Here is a 22,332-nt window from a genome sequence, read left to right on the forward strand (position 1 = left end):
AGAGCAAATTTAACTTGACCTCCTTAATGGTACAGATTTGACCAACCATTTAGAAGGCTAAAAGAAATACTGATTTACTTCTTCTCTAAAGCAATACTGTTCAACAAAATTATAATGCAAGTTACACATGTAATTTTTAATTTTCTAATAAGTATGCTAAAATGATAAAAATACAATTTTTAAAACACTTACTAAACATGCCAAATATTATTTCAAGATGTAATAAATATCTAAATATTTTAAAGATATTTATTACAAAATTCAGTTTTCAAAATCCAGTATGCATCTCACACTTAGAGCATATCACATTTTCAACTAACCACAACAACCTGGTCCATAGTCAGAATGTGGCTAGTGGCTACACTATTGAGCAGTATACTTTTTAAGTAATATTTTGAGATCTGACATACCACTCTGTTTATAATTAGTTCACATTCATGTCTTCTTTTTAAACTGAAATGGCTGTGACTACAAATATAAGCAAAACTGTTAATTCACTGGATAAATCAGGATCAGATCCCACTTATCTGGGAATCTGGTTAACACACACAATAAGTAGCAAATGGAGTTTTCCTTATTATGTATGTCTCAAGTAGACTTCAGAGATGGTGCTGATCAACATGAGCAAACACAATTTGTAGCAAAAACACAGGTTAAACACCAAAATATTTTTTATATCAAATCATAACACTGCCTTAATTCTAGCATCCCTTCCCCTCTCATTCTTGAGCACATACTTCTATGCAATTTATTTATAATATTGCTCTCTAAATTTGATAAATTTTGTCAATCATACAGTCACCATTCAAAAATAAACAGAACACTATATAAGACACAAATGAAAAAAAAATCAACCAGCTATTTTTAATACAATTTGTCAACCAATCTTAAATTCTGAGTTCCACTGAATTTGATTCTTCTCACAATTCCAATTAATTTACTGCTAAGAATTTTCCCAAGTCATTAGGATATTTGCTTAAAATGTAAATAATTCCAACAATGTGTTTTCTAGACAATAACAACTACTGAAGCCAGATTAAAAGTTAGGTAGTCAGTGTAGTTAGGTAAATCAGGTCTAATATCGAGTGAAATCTAAAATGGAGGCCATGCTGGGAATGACTCAGGGAAAACACAGGACAACTCATGGAATGTTAATGAAGTCCGAAAAGGCCCTAGGCCAAAGTCCACCTCAAAGAAGTGTTAATGAAGTCCTTCCTGCTCAGACTACTTCTTTGGACCACCTGTGTCCCACCCCTCAGGCCTTCCAACCTACATTCCATCACCAAAACTATAAAAAGGGGAAACAACCTCACTTCCAGGGATTCCACCTCTTGGGTCCCCTTCTTCCTCTGGGAGAAGTCTTTTCTGCTGTCCTTTAATAAACTTCTAATTTCTACTCTGACCTTGCCTCGGCGTGCTTCTTTGGTGTTATTCTACAACATTGGGGAAGCAAGAACTCGTCACTGGTCAACAGCGGTGACACTACAACCATAGCTTAGCACATAAAATTTGTCCTTTAGGCAAGTTACTGAGTAAATCAAACAGAAACAACTATACTCCTGTTTAATGCTTTTACATTTTGTAACACCATATTCAACAATTTCTAAATTTGGAAAATCAGTTCAGATTGCACACAAGCACTAACTTTAAAATTTAAAACCTTACAGGTTTCTACAAAATACTTGTGAATAAATGTATTCCACAGAAAAACAACAGAAAAATCAACACCACTCAAACAAATCTCAGCAAGAAGCACAAGATCAGTATATTCATAAATACAGAATATATGATACATGCTAAAGAGTATTTTCCCCTAATTTAATTTAATTCACCTAGGCAATTTTTGTTTAAAGCACTTGCAAAGCTTTAAGGAAGCAAACATAGCTAGCTAGCCTCTTCTGTTGCACATACATACAAGGATAATACATTCATCTCCTGATATCGTTCCACAATTTAGAAATCAAAATAACAAAATTTGTTTCTTACCTGCAGTTAGGAGAGGGTTAAGGGTTATTTCAGCTAGCTCCTTCTGAATTCTGTTAGTGAAATGGGAACAGACAAAAAGGATTTGAGACAGTCTACAGAATAACCAGAAAATCAGAATGCCCTCTACCATCATGCAGGTAACTGCAAGGCTGGTTTTGCCTTCAGTAATGCTAACATGCCTGCTTCCTCTTTGTTCTCAGAGGCATAACCCAAACTCCTTAACAGAAAATTGCAGCTTTTTTCTCACTTGCTACTGTAAAAGGTAAGTCATTTACACCTGATTTGAGAAAGTCCTCCACTACTACTCAACAAAAGGATATAAAATCTATTTTTTTTTAAAGAGAGAGTGAGAGAGAAGAGAGAGAGAGAGAGAAAGAATTTTTAATATTTATTTTTTAGTTCTCGGCGGACACAACATCTTTGTTGGTATGTGGTGCTGAGGATCGAACCCGGGCCACACGCATGCCAGGTGAGCGCGCTACCACTTGAGCCACATCCCCAGCCCCTAAAATCTATTTTAAAACTCTTTTTACCAAAGAAATTCTCTTTTCAAGCTTTTATGCAAATGAGACAAAATGGAAGGAGGAAAAGCACTAGAATATTTTTGACAATGACTTCAATCCACTTTTACTGTGGTAAAAATTAGAAAGCTATTGCAAGAGCACATTAATAGCTTTGTCAATATTTTATCTGTTTAAAAAAAGTTTAAAATTTACAAATACCTTTACCAATGAAAAACTTCCAAGGACTATTTTAGCAATCTTACTTAACCATTTCTTTTCTCTGATCTTAGGTACAGCACGTAAATTTAAATTTCATACTCTTGGAGGAAAGAGGGCCTTGAGGTAAGGGGAAAAAGAGCATTTCTCTGATTTTCTTGAAATTTAAAATGTTTTCAAAAGTTGTTTAATGTTCTCTCCACAAGATTACAGCACACTGAGAATTATTTTAAATTATTTCAAAGACTGCTGCTATTCAATATAATATTCTCAAGTTCATTAGAGTTTGATTAATGGTGCAATGACTGTGAAAATGTATACAAAAATAAGAACATGAATCAATATAAAATGCAATAATTGATCAGTTTTTATATTTCCTTTTTCTTTTAGTTGTGATCAATGAAAAACCACAAAACATCAACATTAGGTAATGCTATAGGTACACTTTATGTTTGATACAAGAGTTCTACTCAACACAACCACTATCACTGATGGAGTCCCATTGATGGATTTTTTTTTGCCATAATAGAAAATAAAAGTCAGCAGGAAACAAATAATCTTTCACTTATAACCAACAAAATGTTTTTTTTCCTGCTGTTGATTTTCACTACTATGTCAAGAACATCCAGGAGTTTTAAAGATGTGCAAAGTTTTAACAGCAAAGTGACACCTGAGATTGTTAATGGCTACTTTTCCATTTTATTTGTTCTCACAAGAACAAACAGGGATAACTATAACTACAAAAAAAAATTATACCTATTATGCAGGATTTAAAGACTTGTTTGTAAAACTAAGCAAATTTAAAATCTGCTTTCAAAAAAAGCCAAGGCCTGACATTCAACATTTTTTAGCAAATATAAACTTTTTTGATCATTTCCTTTCATGAAAAGTGACATATTTCCTTTTATGAAGTTGCCACCACAGATGCCTGGACTGACACCCACATGGACACAAGCTAATTTCACTCAAGAGTATAACTCACAAAAGGAAACATCTCCAATGTACCATCTAATTCAGTTTCACAAATTTTCCTTGCCAACTCCTTAAACTGTCAGGATGAGAATTCAGTCTCTAGGACTCTTGCTGAAATTACCAAAGTACAGAATAAGTTTGCTTAGAAGCATAATTTTAGTGAGGATATTTTCATGCTCCCTAAAGGATGACAATTCATTCAAGTACAAATAAAATTGGTCATGAAGTATTTCTGGAGTATTGTTCTTGATGTAAAAATAAAAGCATCCAATTGCTTGAAAGACAACCTGACAATGTTACCTTTTAGCACTAGTGGATAACTTAGCAGTGGTTTTGCGAGAGAGTTTGGTGCTCTTCTTCCGCTGGGTGGCAGAAGAAGGTTCTTTCTTCATGATCTTCAGGCTCTGGAGCAGCAGGGTGTTGCTGGTCGAATCTGAACTGCCACTGCTGGTGCTGGGGCTGTCATCATTGGACATTTGCTTATCACTGGCCATTTGATGAAGTTATCACTTGGAAAACTTTTTTAAAGAGGAAAGAGAAGAGAGGAGAAATGTTAATCTAAGAAATCAATCAACAGCTTTTCCTTATCTTATATCATTCCCAAATTGTATCTCTATAAAAAGGCTTCAAAAGTGTTCACATTTATTGTATGAAAATGTTACTGGGGATAGGATGAATCTTACAATGCCAGCTCTCAGGGATTGTCCAAAATCACCCACTCACATTTTTTTCCATTCCTTGGATAATCTATGAATTGTCTACTTTCTCAGAAGGCATGAAAAAGATTTGCCGGGGAACTTAAGGCAAGGAGTATTAACAACATAACTGTAAATAACCGATTTTTATGAAAAATGTTAAAAAGTCACTACACGTCTAAATATTCACAGACTAACATGGGTCAGAGCTACCAAATTCCCTTTCCCAGAGGAAAATATTCCCTGTTAACCGCTCATATGCTTATTTAAGGTGAACATTCCTCTTCTATGCACGTAAAACCTTTAAACACAACACTGGGAAATTTAAAACTCAACTAACAAGCTTCCCTAGCCTTTTCCACAGCCAGCAGTGAGGATTCATCCAGCTGCCATCATGGGAAAAGCAGAATCCAAACTGCACTTTCGGCAAAGCTACCCACATCACCAAGGTTCCTTGCTCAATCTTTACATCACGGGGGACATTTTATCCAAAATTAACGAAAAGAAGGGTAAAAGCACAAGGAAAAGCAACACAGCCCCAAGAACTGCAACAAATGTCTGCGCCCTCATAGGTGAGGGACTGCCGCTGCTGCTGCCAGCGTCCACGCAGCTCCGGGGCCCTTTGTGGGGAAGGCCCCACAGGGACAGCTCGCCACCCCAGCCACCAAGTAATAGGAGCAGCCAAAAGGCCCCGCAGCTCGGGGACACCGGTGGCGTGGACGCCTGGTGTGAACCTGGATGCCGCTGCAGCTGCCTAACTGCCCACTCCCCAGGACCCCAGCCCTGCCTTCCTACCTTGCCGCCTGAATGAAGCTGCCGCCCATAATGCCCCCCACTGTGGACCCCAGCCCCGCGCCTTACCTCACAGCGGGAATGAAGCTGCCGGCCCTGCCCTGGCTGAAGCCCACGTGGACACCATCCCCGCTTCCCTAGTTCCCGGCAGGAACGAAGCTGCTGCCGCCGCTACCACAGCCGACGTCAGTTGCGGCGGGGCTAATGGTCGGCAGGAACGAGGCTGCGGCGGCGGCGGGAACGAGGCTGCAGCCGCGGCGGCGGGAACGAGGCTGCGGCCACGGCGGCGGCGGCGGCGGCGGCGGCGGGAACAAGGCTGCGGCGGCGGCGGCGGGAACGAGGCTGCGGCGGCGGCGGCGGCGGCGGCGAGAACCAGGCGGCGGCCGAGGCGGCGGCGGGAACGAGGCGGCCGCGGCGGCGGCGGCGGCGGCGGCGGCGGGAACCGGGCGGCGGCCGCGGCGGCGGCGGCGGCGGGAACAAGGCGGCGGCGGCCGCGGGAACCAGGCGGCGGCCGCGGGAACCAGGCGGCGGCCGCGGGAACCAAGCGGCGGCCGCGGGAACGCGAGGCCGCTGAAGTCGCCACCCGCCCCCCTGGCTGCCACCCGCCCCCCTGGCTGCCACCCGACCCCCTGGCTGCCACCCGCCCCCCTGGCTGCCACCCGCCCCTACTGCCCCCCACTGTGGACCCCAGCCCCGCGCCTTACCTCACAGTGGGAATGAAGCTGCCGGCCCTGCCCTGGCTGAAGCCAACGTGGACACCATCCCGGCTGCCCTAGTTCCCGGCAGGAACGAAGCTGCTGCCGCCGCTACCACAGCCGACTGTCAGTTGCGGCGGGGCTAACGGTCGGCGGGAACGAGGCTGCGGCGGCTGCGGCGGGAATGAGGCTGCGGCGGCGGTGGGAACGAGGCGGCGGCGGCGGCGGCGGCGGCGGGAACCAGGCGGCGGCCGCGGGGGTGGCGGCGGCGGGAACCAGGCGGCGGCGGCGGCGGGAACCAGGCAACGGCCGCGGCGGGGGCGGGAACCAGGCGGCGGCCGCGGCGGGAACGAGACTGCGGCCGCGGCGGCGGCGGCGGCGGGAACCAGGCGGCGGCCGCGGCGGCGGCGGCGGCGGACGCGGGGGCGGCGGCGGCGGGAACCAGGCGGCGGCGGTGGCGGGAACCAGGCGGCAGCCACGGAAACCAAGCGGCGGCCGCGGGAACCAAGCGGCGGCCGCGGGAACGCGAGGCCGCTGAAGTCGCCACCCGCCCCCCTGGCTGCCACCCGACCCCCTGGCTGCCACCGGACCCCCTGGCTGCCACCCGCCCCCCTGGCTGCCACCCGCCCCTACTGCCCCCCACTGTGGACCCCAGCCCCGCGCCTTACCTCACAGTGGGAATGAAGCTGCCGGCCCTGCCCTGGCTGAAGCCAACGTGGACACCATCCCGGCTGCCCTAGTTCCCGGCAGGAACGAAGCTGCTGCCGCCGCTACCACAGCCGACTGTCAGTTGTGGCGGGGCTAACGGTGGGCGGGAACGAGGCTGCAGCGGCGGGAACGAGGCTGCGGCGGCTGCGGCGGGAACGAGGCTGCGGCGGCGGCGGCGGCGGCGGCGGGAACCAGGCGGCAGCCACGGGGGTGGCGGCGGCGGCGGGAACCAGGCAACGGCCGCGGCGGGGGCGGGAACCAGGCGGCGGCTGCGGCGGCGGCGGCGGCGGCGGCGGGAACCAGGCGGCGGCCGCGGGGGTGGCGGCGGCGGGAACCAGGCGGCGGCGGTGGCGGGAACCAGGCGGCGGCCACGGGAACCAAGCGGCGGCCGCGGGAACCAAGCGGCGGCCGCGGGAACGCGAGGCCGCTGAAGTCGCCACCCGCCCCCCTGGCTGCCACCCGCCCCCCTGGCTGCCACCCGACCCCCTGGCTGCCACCCGACCCCCTGGCTGCCACCCGCCCCCCTGGCTGCCACCCGCCTCTACTGCCCCCCACTGTGGACCCCAGCCCCGCGCCTTACCTCACAGTGGGAATGAAGCTGCCGGCCCTGCCCTGGCTGAAGCCAACGTGGACACCATCCCGGCTGCCCTAGTTCCCGGCAGGAACGAAGCTGCTGCCGCCGCTACCACAGCCGACTGTCAGTTGCGGCCGGGCTAACGGTCGGCGGGAACGAGGCTGCAGCGGCGGGAACGAGGCTGCGGCGGCTGCGGCGGGAACGAGGCTGCGGCGGCGGCGGGAACGAGGCGGCGGCGGTGGCGGCGGCGGCGGGAACCAGGCGGCGGCCGCGGGGGTGGCGGCGGCGGGAACCAGGCGGCGGCGGCGGCGGCGGGAACCAGGCAACGGCCGCGGCGGGGGCGGGAACCAGGCGGCGGCCGCGGCGGGAACGAGGCTGCGGCCACGGCGGCGGTGGCGGCGGGAACCAGGCGGCGGCCGCGGCGGCGGCGGCGGGAACCAGGCGGCGGCGGTGGCGGGAACCAGGCGGCAGCCGCGGAAACCAAGCGGCGGCCGCGGGAACCAAGCGGCGGCCGCGGGAACGCGAGGCCGCTGAAGTCGCCACCCGCCCCCCTGGCTGCCACCCGACCCCCTGGCTGCCACCCGACCCCCTGGCTGCCACCCGCCCCCCTGGCTGCCACCCGCCCCTACTGCCCCCCACTGTGGACCCCAGCCCCGCGCCTTACCTCACAGTGGGAATGAAGCTGCCGGCCCTGCCCTGGCTGAAGCCAACGTGGACACCATCCCGGCTGCCCTAGTTCCCGGCAGGAACGAAGCTGCTGCCGCCGCTACCACAGCCGACTGTCAGTTGCGGCGGGGCTAACGGTGGGCGGGAACGAGGCTGCAGCGGCGGGAACGAGGCTGCGGCGGCTGCGGCGGGAACGAGGCTGCGGCGGCGGCGGCGGCGGCGGCGGGAACCAGGCGGCAGCCACGGGGGTGGCGGCGGCGGCGGCGGGAACCAGGCAACGGCCGCGGCGGGGGCGGGAACCAGGCGGCGGCTGCGGCGGCGGCGGCGGCGGCGGGAACCAGGCGGCGGCCGCGGGGGTGGCGGCGGCGGGAACCAGGCGGCGGCGGTGGCGGGAACCAGGCGGCGGCTGCGGCGGGAACGAGTCGGCGGCGGCGGTGGCGGGAACCAGGCGCGGCCGCGGGGGTGGCGGCGGCGGGAACCAGGCGGCGGCGGTGGCGGGAACCAGGCGGCGGCCACGGGAACCAAGCGGCGGCCGCGGGAACCAAGCGGCGGCCGCGGGAACGCGAGGCCGCTGAAGTCGCCACCCGCCCCCCTGGCTGCCACCCGCCCCCCTGGCTGCCACCCGACCCCCTGGCTGCCACCCGACCCCCTGGCTGCCACCCGCCCCCCTGGCTGCCACCCGCCCCTACTGCCCCCCACTGTGGACCCCAGCCCCGCGCCTTACCTCACAGTGGGAATGAAGCTGCCGGCCCTGCCCTGGCTGAAGCCAACGTGGACACCATCCCGGCTGCCCTAGTTCCCGGCAGGAACGAAGCTGCTGCCGCCGCTACCACAGCCGACTGTCAGTTGCGGCGGGGCTAACGGTCGGCGGGAACGAGGCTGCAGCGGCGGGAACGAGGCTGCGGCGGCTGCGGCGGGAACGAGGCGGCAGCCACGGGGGTGGCGGCGGCGGCGGCGGGAACCAGGCAACGGCCGCGGCGGGGGCGGGAACCAGGCGGCGGCTGCGGCGGCGGCGGCGGCGGCGGCGGGAACCAGGCGGCGGCCGCGGGGGTGGCGGCGGCGGGAACCAGGCGGCGGCGGTGGCGGGAACCAGGCGGCGGCCACGGGAACCAAGCGGCGGCCGCGGGAACCAAGCGGCGGCCGCGGGAACGCGAGGCCGCTGAAGTCGCCACCCGCCCCCCTGGCTGCCACCCGCCCCCCTGGCTGCCACCCGACCCCCTGGCTGCCACCCGCCCCCCTGGCTGCCACCCGCCTCTACTGCCCCCCACTGTGGACCCCAGCCCCGCGCCTTACCTCACAGTGGGAATGAAGCTGCCGGCCCTGCCCTGGCTGAAGCCAACGTGGACACCATCCCGGCTGCCCTAGTTCCCGGCAGGAACGAAGCTGCTGCCGCCGCTACCACAGCCGACTGTCAGTTGCGGCCGGGCTAACGGTCGGCGGGAACGAGGCTGCAGCGGCGGGAACGAGGCTGCGGCGGCTGCGGCGGGAACGAGGCTGTGGCGGCGGGAACGAGGCTGTGGCGGCGGCGGCGGGAACGAGGCTGCGGCGGCGGCTGCGGCCGCAGCGGCGGGAACGCGAGGCCGCTGAAGTCGCCACTCGCCCCCCTGGCTGCCACCCGCCCCCCTGGCTGCCACCCTCCCCCCCGCCACCCTCCCCCTCCGCCACCCTCCCCCCCTCCCCCCCCCGCCACCCACCCTCCCCCCCCCCGGCACCCACCCTCCCCCCCCGCCACCCTCCCCCCCCAGCCACCCTCCCCCCCCCCCCCCGCTGCCACCCGCCACCCTCCCCGCCCCCCGCTGCCACCCGTCCCCCTGGCTGCCACCCCCACGCCGACCCCCACCCTCCCTGTCTGATAATTATGTGGTTCCAGCCCCTTTTTCACCTGAACAATTGTAAATTATGAAATTTGACCTAGCATTTTTCCCCTCTAGCTTTCTCAGTAGCACAAAGTAGACAAAATTCCATTAACTGCCCACCCCCCAGGACCCCAGCCTTGCCGCCTGAAGGAAGCTGTCACCGGCCCTACTGCCCCCCACTGTGGACCCCAGCCCCACGCCTTACCTCGCAGCGGGATTGAAGCTGCTGGCCCTGCCCCGGCTGAAGCCCACGTGTACACCATTCCCGCTGCCCACTTCCCAGCAGGAATGAAGCTGCCCTCAAAGCCGACCTCAGTCGTGGCCCGGCTAATGGTCCGCGGGAACGAGGCTGCGGCGGGAATGAGGCTGGGGCGGGAACCAGGCGGCAGCGGCAACGCGAGGCCCCTGAAGTCGCCACCTGACCCCCTGGCTGCCACCCCCAAGCCCACCCCCACGCTGACCCCCACCCTCCCTGTCTGATAATTATGTGGTTCCAGCCCCTTTTTCACTGGAACAATTGTGAATTATGAAATTTGACCTAGCATTTTTCCCCTCTAGCTTTCTCAGTAGCACAAAGTAGACAAAATTCCATTTTACCACCAAAAAATGTCCTTTAAAACAATGAAGGGTAATAATTATTTCTAGAGCACTAGAAACTAAAAACATAAAATGTGTTTGGAAATTCTCTTACTGCATAAAGTATGACAATTAGTATCCTGCATAAAATATGGCAATTAGTATCCTGCATAAAATATGAGCAGTTGAGAATGACTTATACTGAGAAAAATTTTTAAAAATTGTTGAAAACTCCCTCAGAGTTACAAAAGTACTTTACAAACAATAAACCTGTTAAAAAATCTGTGTTATTATATACAACAAGCATTATGATTTGCATATGTATTTTCAGAACTCTGTATATGCATTGTTAATGTCAAAGACCAATTAAGTTGCAATTTTTCTTACATTGTTAGAAAGTGCTGTTTTTCTGTGGTTCCTCAGTATTCAAGTATCCTCAATGAATGACTAATATACATATTTTTCCTCTAAAATGTTTTATCAAAATGGCAATCACAGAAACTAACAAGTAAGACTTACAACTAGGTAATTAATTTGCCAGGTTATTCCCAGAGTTGTAATAAAATAAGTTTCCAGAATTGACTCCCATAGTCTGGTGGTACCTTTTAGCTTGCTGACCAGCTGATATATAACAAACCAGAAATTGATATGCTTCTTATATTCTGTTTGTGTGCTTCTGTTTAGCAGGAATCACAGGGTTTACTTATTTAGTCCAATGCATTAATTCAATAAAGCCATTTCTTTTAATTTCAGGTATTCATCTCCTAGTTTTAATAACACTATATGCACTGCTCGTTACTTTATTAACAATTTAAAAGAGGTTAAAAGTTTTAATAATTTTAACTTTCCTATCTTAAAAGAATATTTGATAGCTAAATAGCATTGGAAGGATTAATAAGATTTTTCTATACCTCTTAAGATGTTTGTAGTTTTTATTGTATACTTAATAACATATGCATTTTTGATTTATGGAGAACTACCTTCTTGTCTAGTTTATCTTTCTGATGTCCCATATCTGTGTAGAAACTAGTAACTCTTAATTCCTAACAATTACAATGCAGTCACTTACTCCAGGGTATACAAGATGAAGCATAGAAAAATACCCTTGTGCAGGTTAAAAAAAATCCAAGAATTTAACATGGTTCAACCTAATAGCTTTACGGAAATGAATATGAATAATTTATTAATCACTAAATTCATTCACTGATTTCATACAATATTTTTAGTTCATCTGTCAAGGAGGGATCCAGAATCTGACCACATCTCACCACCTCCATTGGTCCCTGACCTGGATTGTTGTTCCATTCTTGAAATGTTCTGTCTGCCTCTGTCTCTTCTCACTCAGGCTTGTTCTTAACACCAGCATGAACAAAGTCTCATCATGTCAGTCTTCTGCCCAGAACCCTCCAATGCCATCTGAATCAGAGAAGGGGCCACAATAGAGTGTCCACCAAGGCCACTGTGGCCATACTGTCCTCTGAGACAGGCAGGTCCTAGTGGGGCTTGTGGGACTCAGATCTTCTACAGGGCCCTGTATAAGGGCTTGCTCTGGGAGAAGGTCCTGGTGTTTCTGGATGCTGTGTTTAACAGTCTAGAAAATGAAAATCACATGTCAAGGTTTTTTCTGAATCCAGTTTTTAGATATGATTAATTTGAACTATCATAACTAATGCAGCATAATAATTTATATCATGCTAGCATTAATAATAAAATACTTAGCAAACCAGCAATAGAACTTCCGTAGCTCAAGAAAGAATATCTACACAAAACAAAGCAAGCATTGTAATTAATAGGAAAAAAATGAATTATTTCCTCCTGATATTGAGAAAAAGACAAAGCTATCCAACCTCATTACTTGTATTCAACAATTCTGGCATAATGGAAGTCCTAACCAGTGCCATTAAGTAATAAATTAAGTAAATGTACACAGATTAGAAATAAAGAAAATTCTACTTAAGAATACATATATATTTACATTTGTGTGTGTGTGTGTGTGTGTGTGTGTGTATTTGACTGTTCTCACAGAAAATCTCTAGCAATTAAACACACACATAAACACACACAAACCCTATCAACATGTAAAAAGAACCATGTTAATTTGAACGCAAGAATCAAGAAAATGTAAATAAGTGGAGAGATATCTGTGTCCATGATTGGAAAACTCAACATATGATTCTCCCCAAACAGAGCAGACACTTAATAAAAATGATGTAAGAATATCAAACATACATGAGAAGATGTTCTACAACATCAGACATAAGGGAAGACAAATTAGAAAAGTTTATTGGCTCATGGTTCTAAAGGTTCCAGCCCAAGATAGAGTGACCCCATAGTGTTGGGCCTCTAGTGAGGGCAACACCTCATGGGAGCATGTGTTTACCTCATGAGGGAAGAAAGTTTAGGAACTTTAAACAAGTTTATGTCCAGAGGAAACCAAACTTTGGGAATAAAAATGATGGTGTTTGTAAAGCTTATCATTTAATATTAGAGTTTCTTTCCCTTCTCTGTTCTTCTCCTTTCTACCTACCTATATTTCTTCTATCCTATTTCAGAAACACCTCTAATGGCTGAACCTTTAATTGTTGGCCTTGATTCATTTGGATCATGGAGTAGTCTGTTAAACAATGTATTACTGTCTTTTTCCTCCTAATATGTTCCTCTTTGTTGTTCTCAATTTATATACTCATCCACTGCTATCTTGGCAAATCCAGTGGTCTTGTTATGGTAGGCATAACAAAAATGTAAAACTTAAATCCATCTAACATTTTGGGGGTGACAGTACTGGAGATTGAACCAAGGAATGCTTTACCACAGAGCCATAGCCAGGTCCTTTTTTAAAATTTCTTATTAGGATGTTGTGAAACTGCTTCCAGTCTCTAAGTTGCTGAGGCTGCCCTGTAATTCGTGATCCTTCTAAACTTCCTACTCACTAGGATTATAGGCATGCACCAATATGCATGGCTCATCTAACTAATTTGCCATTGTGCAATTGTAAACTCTGTCCTGAAATTAAGCAGATTGGTTGTGCCAATTGTGAAGATAGTTTCAATTTCCACACTAATGGTGGACAAAATGGGGCTAATTCTAAAATAAATTTGTCCTATAACTGTCACCACACTTGGGTAATAAAGTTTATCCCAAAATAGACTCTGCGTATGGTGCACTGTAACATCAAATAAACTATAAGCTAACATAATGGTAGGAATTCACTTGTAACCAAGCAACTAAGACTCTGCCAATCACAGCAGTGCAGCTTAGACAATCATGTGCTATGGACTAATCTGACCATACACATATAGTCAGAAATGCTGACTGCAGCCAATCAGATGATTTCTGATATGGCACTTCCTTTTCTCTGGTGGTGAGTGTAATCTGCAGAGGTGGTAGGGTTAATCGTCTTGGGTCCCAAGTACAACCTGGTTCTAGAACCTTTTTTTCTTTTTCCTTGTCTTTCTTTAGGCAAGTTTTGCTAAATTAAGTTTTCTCATTTTTCTTAAAACAATTCCCATCTAGGAACCAGCATGAGAACCTGGCTGCCTTCCTTCTGGCATTTGATGGGAGTCAAAAACTATTTTCTGACCATCTTTGAGCCATCTAGGAGTAGAGAGCTGCAATACCCAGAAACAAAGAAGAGGCTGCCTTGGGAATAACTGCTTTCCCACCACAGGTTTCAAAGTTAAACCAAAGCTTGAGAGCTCTGGGGAGGGGAGGGAGAGGGTGACAGCAAGAATACTACTTGATGAGACAGTCCAGGGGAAAACTGTGAGGAATGAGGCCCAGGAAACCACAGGGAATGCCAATGAAGGAGTCCCCTCTGAATGCATGTCTAATCCAGATAGAATCCTTGTGGACACAGGGAATAGAGCACCCATCAAGTGATATTTTCTTGTTCTTTTACTCTAGGGTAGATATTGGACTTGAAGTGGTCAGAAGACAAGATCACTAGGCTGGTCTGCTGGAAGAGGTAGATGTACCAAATGTAAAGGGAGAAGTATATTTGCTACTTGCTGGCTAGACTCTGCAGGATTCTGGCAAGACTGGCTGTTTCTGAGATAGAAACTTCATGTTTCAATGCAGTGTCCTGTTTTGACTATAAGCCTGCGACTGGCAGTATAATTACTGCAACCAGATCTCATTCCATCCCTGTAGAGAATCAGTGGATATTTCCTTATCTGAACATAAGCAGATAAGCCATGGGGCCCCTAGATTTCACCCAAGGACTGGAGAAGGTGTGCCTATGCAGTGTGTAGAGAACAAAGTCAGTTTTGAAGACCTCCATGAGTTCAGCTTGTTCACAGTCAAAGCTGGATTACAGAAAACAGTCCTTTAACATCATTTTTCCACTTGGGTCCATGAGGATCCAGCAGTGCCTGGCTTGGGGATATATCTACTTTTACTCTGAAAAGAAGAGTGAAAGGCTCATAAAAGGCCTGACATGGCTATACCCTCACCCTGAGGGCCACTCTGTTTCAGGTACAGGGAGGATCTTGATAGGCATGTGAGTAGAACTCATGCTATGTTTTCTGATTCAGTGGTGCCTCCTGGAGCAGGACTCCCCACCAGGGAATGAATGAGGCCCATGGAACAATGCCCACTTGTCACTATGTGGCACAACATGGAATACACTAGAGAAATGGATCCTCTCCCTGCTTTGATGATTTTCTGCTTTCCCATGTGGACAGGCTCTGAGAAGAGAAAATCTGGACTGCAAGCAGAGCAAGGCCCCAAAGGGACCAGTCCTGATCTGTTCCCCTACACAGGAAATTCCAAAATTTTGAGAAGGTCACTTCCCCTGTAGGTACAGATCATGTCTGATTGCCTTTTCCCCTGGAAGTCTATGGGACAGTCAAGGATTACTGCTCCATGACCCCAGGTCCATTTAAGTCCCAAATTCTTCCAGGGAGCATTACTAGAGGTATGTATGTATAAATATCACTAGGCTACAAGTCATAAGCAGAGTGCCCTAGTCCTGGCTTTTTCACCAATTGTCAACTCATCCTTTCTGTAATTCAAGAGCCAGTGGTGTATAGGCTTATTAATATACCCTTCAGAAATCTATCTTTTCTACTTGAAGGATTTGCTTTCTTTTGCATTTGTGTCATAACTAAAGGGGCTTCTCAAGACCTGTGGTCTGGGAGCCAGTGCAGAGGGACACCTATGGTGGAATGGGGTGAACAACTCAGCCCCTGATGTCCCATACCTCAAGCTGGTGGTTTGCACTGGAAGGACATGAGCTTTCTGGCTATGGTACCACTTAAGATTACCCCATGCCACTCTACCTTCTTCCTTGATTAAAACGTGTAATATTTTTCTCAAACATTTCACTCTGAACTTACCATGTCACAGCATTGGACTGTTACTGCACAAATAGTTCTACCTAGAAGGGGAAACAAGGGTGTTGGCCCCTCCCCTATGACTCAACATGGCATAGACATATGCCACTATCTCTATTGAGAAAAAAAATTTATAGAAAGCAATAGAGGTCTCCATAGGAAGAATCCATGAGAACATAGAGTGTACATGAGGCAAAATAGTCATTGTCTGTATGGACTGATATTTTTTCTGAAAGAAAACTTTTCTTTCTTAACATGTAAACTAAAAAATACGATATTTTTGACCAGATAAAACCTTTTTTTATGACAGTATGTTGGGTAATGATGGAGGTGGCCTGGGATGCCTGCCCCACTTGGCCAATGCTGGCAGGGAGTGGCCGGCTGCTCCCTGAGCAGCAAGGCCTGATTGCCATCCTAATCTCCCTGATTTACCTGTTCTTAATAGGAAGGTTGTGGCCCTTGGGGCTGGCATGGTGACTACAGGCCATATCAGTCATCATTCTCTTTTGCTTTGTGTAGAAAGGAGCTCTCTGATGACAATACTGCTTACTACAAGGGTCTGGGGTTCCTCTTCATGTCAGTTTAACTCTGGAGGACCACTTCCATGCTGATGCCCCAACTTGTCCACCAGGATTCATTGAACAACTGTCATGATGTAATGTCATGATAATGTCCCATTATCCATTCACAGTCTGTTTGTGACTGATACTGGATCTGGGCAGTGGCGAGGAATGTTCCTACCCTCTGCCTTTTTTATTGGAGTGTAGTGACTGCAGAAAGTGATTCTTTCTTTTCTCAATACAGTTTTCTGGAGGATATAACATTTCTCTGGTAGGGAGGGGTGGGACTGTCACTTCCCATTGGAGGTTCCTTCTTCACCTCTGTCTTCCTGTTCTCTTCAGATCTTGAAGTCTGGGAGCATACTTTGATTTCCAATATTGCCATACCATAGCAGGGGTCTCCTGAGACTACACCTCCACAGTTTTCTCATGGCTTATACCTGTGTTTTGCCAAGCCTGGACTGGGCTTGAGGCTGCCTCTTGAAATTCTCATAATAATCCTACTGTGCTGGGTTCTGCCCAAAAGACTGTAAGTGTAAGGCTGAGAAGGTAGCTGGTCCTCCTGTGTAGTTGGAGGGACCACTGAGGGCTCATGGCTGCTAACCAGTGGAATTTTTGCCCTGGCCTTGTGCATCTCTGCAGGTGAGGAATCAGGGAGGAGACTCTGCAGGGTGGGACCTGACAATTTTTAAATCACCTTTTCTCCTGGACCTTTCCAATAAAGTCCTTCTGGGAAACTGACAACCTTGCCAATGGAGTTGGCCCTGGAGTCACAGGAGACCAAGGGAAACGTTGACTGTGGAAGAGGCAAGAGTGGTTTCTCACCTTCATGATATCAAGGGCCTGGAGGTGTGGACTCAACCTGTGTCTCACCCAAGATGTCATAATATTTGTTTCTAGCATCAAGTGAGTTCCTGGATCAAGGAAGGAAAGAGTCTAGGAGGTGTTCACCAGAGATTGATGATCCTTGGAGGATGCTAGTTTGCTGGGGTTTTTTTCTTCTTTTTTTGTGGGTGTTGGACTTTATAGTGTGTGATAATTGCACACTATGCAGGTAGAGTTATACTTTGGATATATTAGAGTTGGGATCTGGAATGTCCTAGAAAAGTCCATTAGGTAAAGGCTTGGTTCCCAGTGTGGTGCTCTTGGGAACTGATGTAATCTGTTAGATATTAGAGCCAGTAGGAAATCTTTAAGTTATCAGTAGTGTCCTCTTAGAGGATATTTAAGACCCCCATTCCCTGCCTCTCTCTCTTTTCTTCCTGGCTTGAGACTAGTAGTTTTGCTTGGTCATGCCCTCCTTTTGCAATAATTTGTCAAACACCAGTGACAAAAAAAATAGTTCTAATAAATCATGAATTCCAAAACTGTGAGCCAGAATACACCTTTTCTCTTTATTGGTTGGTTATGTCAGGTATTTATTATGGTGGCAAAAATTTGACTAATACCCTGGAGCACCAGTGTTTTATAGAGTTAAAAAAGCTTTGTAGTCTGGATATAACACCAGGCAGAGAATTCAACAAGGGGTGCTTTCAAAGTGTGCAATTCTAATTCTGAGTATGTCAAGAGTAATACCCATGCCTATGATCCTCTACCACCCCCATTCTTCTTCATCTTCTCTAATAAGTCTCTGCTACTTTCATGTCTTTTTTCATCCCTTGATTTCACATATGAAGGAAATTGTGTAATACTTGTCTTTCTGTGTCTGGCTTATTTTACTTAATATTATGGTCTCTATTCCATTTATTTTTCTAGGAATTACATGATTTTATTGTTTTCTATGGCTGGATAATGTCCACTCTGTGTGTATGTATGTGTGTGTGTGTGTGTGTGTGTGTGTGTGTGTGTGTGTATCACATTTTCTTTACCCATGTATATATTGACATATACACCTGGTCTGATTTAATAACTTGTCTCTTGTGCTGCAATTCACAAGAAACAATAAACTGTAGGATAGCTTGCTGACTTTAATTCTTTCAAGGAATGCCCTATCTGGATCATAAGTAGTATTATATTTAGTATCCCGAGGAACCTCTATCCTGATTTCCCTATGGCTATACTAATTTAAATTCTTACCAACAGTGTGTGAGTTTTCAATTCCCCCACATCCTCAACAGCATTCATTTCTTTTTTTTTTCTTTTTTGCATTCTTAATGATTGGCATCCAACTGGGCAATATCAATACCTTTCAAAGTTTCAGGTATTTTGTTAAGGTTTTTGATCCATTTTGAGTTGACATAGGTGAGAGATAGGAATCTAGTTTCAATCTTCTACATATGGATATTTAGTTTTCCCAGGATTGTTTGTTAAGGGGCTGCCTTTTCTCTAGCACATGGTTTTGTTACTTTGTCAAGAATCAGATGGCTGTAGCTGTGTCTGTTCACTTCTATGCTGTCTATTTCAATTCATTGGTCTACATGTCTGCTTTTATGATCTGACCATGCTATTTTTGTTACTATGGCTCTGCGGTATGTTTTCAAACTCAGTGTTATGAAGTCTCCAACATTTCTCTTTTTTCTCAGGATTGTTTTTGCAATTCAGGGGTCTTTTGTTCTTTGAGGATATTTTTGTAGTTCTGTAAAGAATGATGTTGTTAGTTTGATGGTGCTTTTCATTGAATATCAGTAATGAATTATAAATAACAATGATATTTCAGAAATTCAATTTATAAAAGAATGAAGAAAGATACACTAGTCAGGTGCTCCTTCTGCCAGGTCTGCTTCTGTGTACCCTTTTCCCAGGTGTGTTGGGCTTGGGGTGCAATACCTGGCCTTGGCCACCTGGCTTCAGCCAGGTATTCCCTCCCTGCTTGTCTCATGTGGCCTCAGGCCTCATGGCTCCACACCAAGCCAGGCTTGGCCTAATCAGGCTTGGGCATGTGGACCTCCCTCCAGCCCCTGGATGGCCACCAGTGGATGCCTGAGCTCACCACCCATAGGCTCTGTGTCCTGGGAAATTCGTGCAAGGCAGGAAGGATATGCACCAACATAATGGCCTTGCTAGGCTCCTGGCATATTGATGTTGATCTTTGTTGTGGCCTTGGTCATGATTGGCCTGAACCAGATGTGGTGTGTCCTGGCCAGCATGTGACCCCCATCCTGGCAGTTGGCAGAGCCTGAAGAGTGCTGGGAGTCCCACACATTGCTTTCTTGGATCCTGATGCTGAACAGCTATAAGAACCAGTGGAAGGTAGCCTAAGTGATGGCCCTGAACCAGGAGGCCAAAAGGAAAGGGAGGCCCCCTGCAGGTCTCCCCATTGTTGCAGTTGGAGAAGTCTCCAGTGTGGTCCAGTCAGCCCAGAAGAAGGTGGTGGCCTGTCACATGGAAGGCAGTACCTGGGTTGTGGGCTCAGGACACCATCTGTATGACATGCAGCTGTCTCTGGTTCATCTACAGCTGGAGCTACAAATGAAAGAAGAGAGAGAAGACATCCATATTAGGTGGTCCTGAATCCATTTGCCAAAAGTGACAATTAAGATCCAGCTGAGAGCAACAGAGGAGGGCCAGGTGGTTGAGACAAATGCAGTATCTGAAACCCTTAAGGATATTTTGAACCACATTATGGGTTCTATCTTTCTGTCATGGTTCTGAGCACCAAGCCCACAGACATAGAGTAGGCTCAGAATCTACAGTTCACTTAATCTGCTGCTCAGGAATCCTGTCCTCCTAAACCTCCAAGGGCTCATGAACTAAAGCCACTGGTGAAGAACATCCACACCTCACTGCTAAATGATCCTGGTACTTTGGGCAGTGTTAAGCCTGTATGCATTTCCCAGATGAATGATACTGTCCAGCAGTTCACCAGCACCCTAGCCGAGAACACTCCTCACCTCATTTGGGAGGAAGAGTTCACCTTTGAGTGGAACACAAAGTCCAAGGATTTACACCTGCAGATTAAAGAGGACTGGCAGTCCTCAGAAGGTCTGCTGTCCCTGACCACTGTCCTCTGAACTTGTTCAAGAAGCAGTCTTCCAGGCTGTAGATCTTCTTTCTGATCAGTGGGCCCACCCTCAGTAGCTCAGAACTGGGCTCTATCACTGCAGAGTTTTCTTACATAGAACCCAATGAATTCAAATCCTGACAAATCCCTTCCCTGTAGCTGCTGCCAAGATAGAAAAGGACCACACAGTGATGCCATGGGGGACCATGGTCACCACTTTCACTACCGTGAAGACCAAGCCTTACTATGATGTAGGGAAGGTGTCCTGGCTGAGGTCTGAGTCTCCCTGAAGGCATCCATCAAGGTGAAGGTCATTAAGAAGGACATCTTCATCCAGGCCATCTCGTGCCATGGTGCATCTCTTCTTCAGATATGGAACTGCTGCGGTTGAATCACTTTGATCAGGTCATTGAAGTTGCCATTCAGCAGCTCACTGAATCTTCAAATCTGAAACTCAAGTCATCACAGAAGTATACTATCATCATTTAAGGAGCTCCAACACCTCGCTCTCTCAGGACCACAACACTGCCCTCATGCAGGACTAGGAAGAGCCTACCAGGATGCCCCATCTGGCTGCCCAGAGGCAGCTGTGGCCTCTTCCCCACTGGTGGAAGTTGATCCAGCTTCTCTGGAGCCCAAGAAGAAGGTAGTAGACACCTCAACTTGGATAAGAATCCTCTGGTGGCAGCATGAAGTGGCCCAGCCCCACTTAAGCTTGGTGGGAATGAGCTGTCTGAGAGCTCTCTGAGCATCTCAGAGCTAGGCACTGCCAAGAATTCTAAAGGAGAAACTTTAAGGAGGGGTGCAAGGCTATTTTTCCACCAGTAGCACCAGCAGAAATATCCTGGCATGAGCCAGTCACACAATGACCTCATGTTCCTGTAGCTATATGAGGGCACCCAGAAGAAGGGGGTGACCCTCACTTAGCTGCTGAATAAGAAGCTACTGTCCAGAAACTGAGACAGGAGCACCATGAATGCCATGTGGGCTGTCTGTCTCCTTCTTTGCAGCTGGAGGTCAGGCATCCGGGACAGCACTCTTACCAGGACAGAGCAGGAATTCTGGCCACAGACACATACGCACTCCTCACTCTTACCAGGACAGAGCAGGAATTCTGGCCACAGACACATACCCACTGCTCCAGCGTGATTTTACCCAACAATCTAGTCTTTATAAGGGAAAGAACAATTTGAGCCTCCAGCTGGAGGCTTCCCCTAAAGAGAACTTACAAAGTCCAATTTGGCACCAGAATCCCAGTGGGACCTGCAGCCCCTACCTAAGCACTGAGGTAACTGTTAGGAGAAGAATTCCTTGTAAGAGAAATACCATGCTCAGCAGGGCCTAGGAGGGACAACTGGAGATTTGATTTTACCACACAGCTCTCTAGCAGGACATGTTTGGGGCCCATGTCTGGACCATGGGGAGGTGTGCCCCTCTGGGCTGTCACTATGAATAGAATCACCTCTCCTACTAGTTTGCTTCTTAGAATTAAAAAGTACACCTGGCCCTGAGGGCAGGGAGATGGTACACAGACAGGGTTTTGTTTGTTTGTTTGTTTTCAGTGTGTGGGGGGTTAACCTTTATTTTATTTATTTGTTTGTATGGTGGTGAGGATCAAACCCAGGACCTCACCAGTGCTAGGCAAGTGCTTTACCACTGAGCCATAACCCCAGCCCCAACAGGCAAGATTTTTGGTAAAGAAATTATGACATCAGTTTAAATGTTTTGGCAAATGTAGGAAGGCATTTGCCTTTGCCCATAGCCATAGAACTTGAAAACTTATGCAAGCACTAAGTATGTCCTGGGCATATTATACTGAACATTTTTCCATATTACTCTGAGCCTACTTTCCAGTGGAGATAACATAAATCCCAATGTGGTTCTTATGCCAGTGGAACAGTTGATGTGCAGATTTCATTTCCATCTGGTGCACATACTAGACTAGAGCAGGAACCTGACTCAGGAAGTTGTGAGCAATAAGTGGCGGTGCATAGAACATGGTAACCCCTCTCCACATACACACATGGTTTTGGTAAATATTGCCTATAGCCAAAACAAAGTACTTGTAGGGCACTAGAAGAAATTGTTTTGCATCTCAGGTGTCCATTGTAGGAATGTGAATTTAATAACAAATGGTTCAAACATGGGAAATTCTTTTTATGGACTCTTCTGTGTACTGCCAGCAGACATTATTATTAAAGAGTGATTGTCACTGGAGTGACATGTTTTGTCTATTTAATCAGATTGATGTTGTTTTAGT

At 48.3% G+C, this 22,332-nt stretch overlaps 1 pseudogene; it reads left to right on the top strand.

Annotated features, from left to right (window-relative positions):
• Nucleotides 1-19,279: 19,279 nt before the first annotated feature.
• On the top strand, nucleotides 19,280-21,221 carry LOC144252839 (C2 domain-containing protein 2 pseudogene; annotated as a pseudogene).
• Nucleotides 21,222-22,332: the final 1,111 nt, after the last annotated feature.

Source organism: Urocitellus parryii, unplaced genomic scaffold, assembly GCF_045843805.1.
Source record: "Urocitellus parryii isolate mUroPar1 unplaced genomic scaffold, mUroPar1.hap1 Scaffold_61, whole genome shotgun sequence".
In the NCBI taxonomy this organism is placed as follows: domain Eukaryota; kingdom Metazoa; phylum Chordata; class Mammalia; order Rodentia; family Sciuridae; genus Urocitellus; species Urocitellus parryii.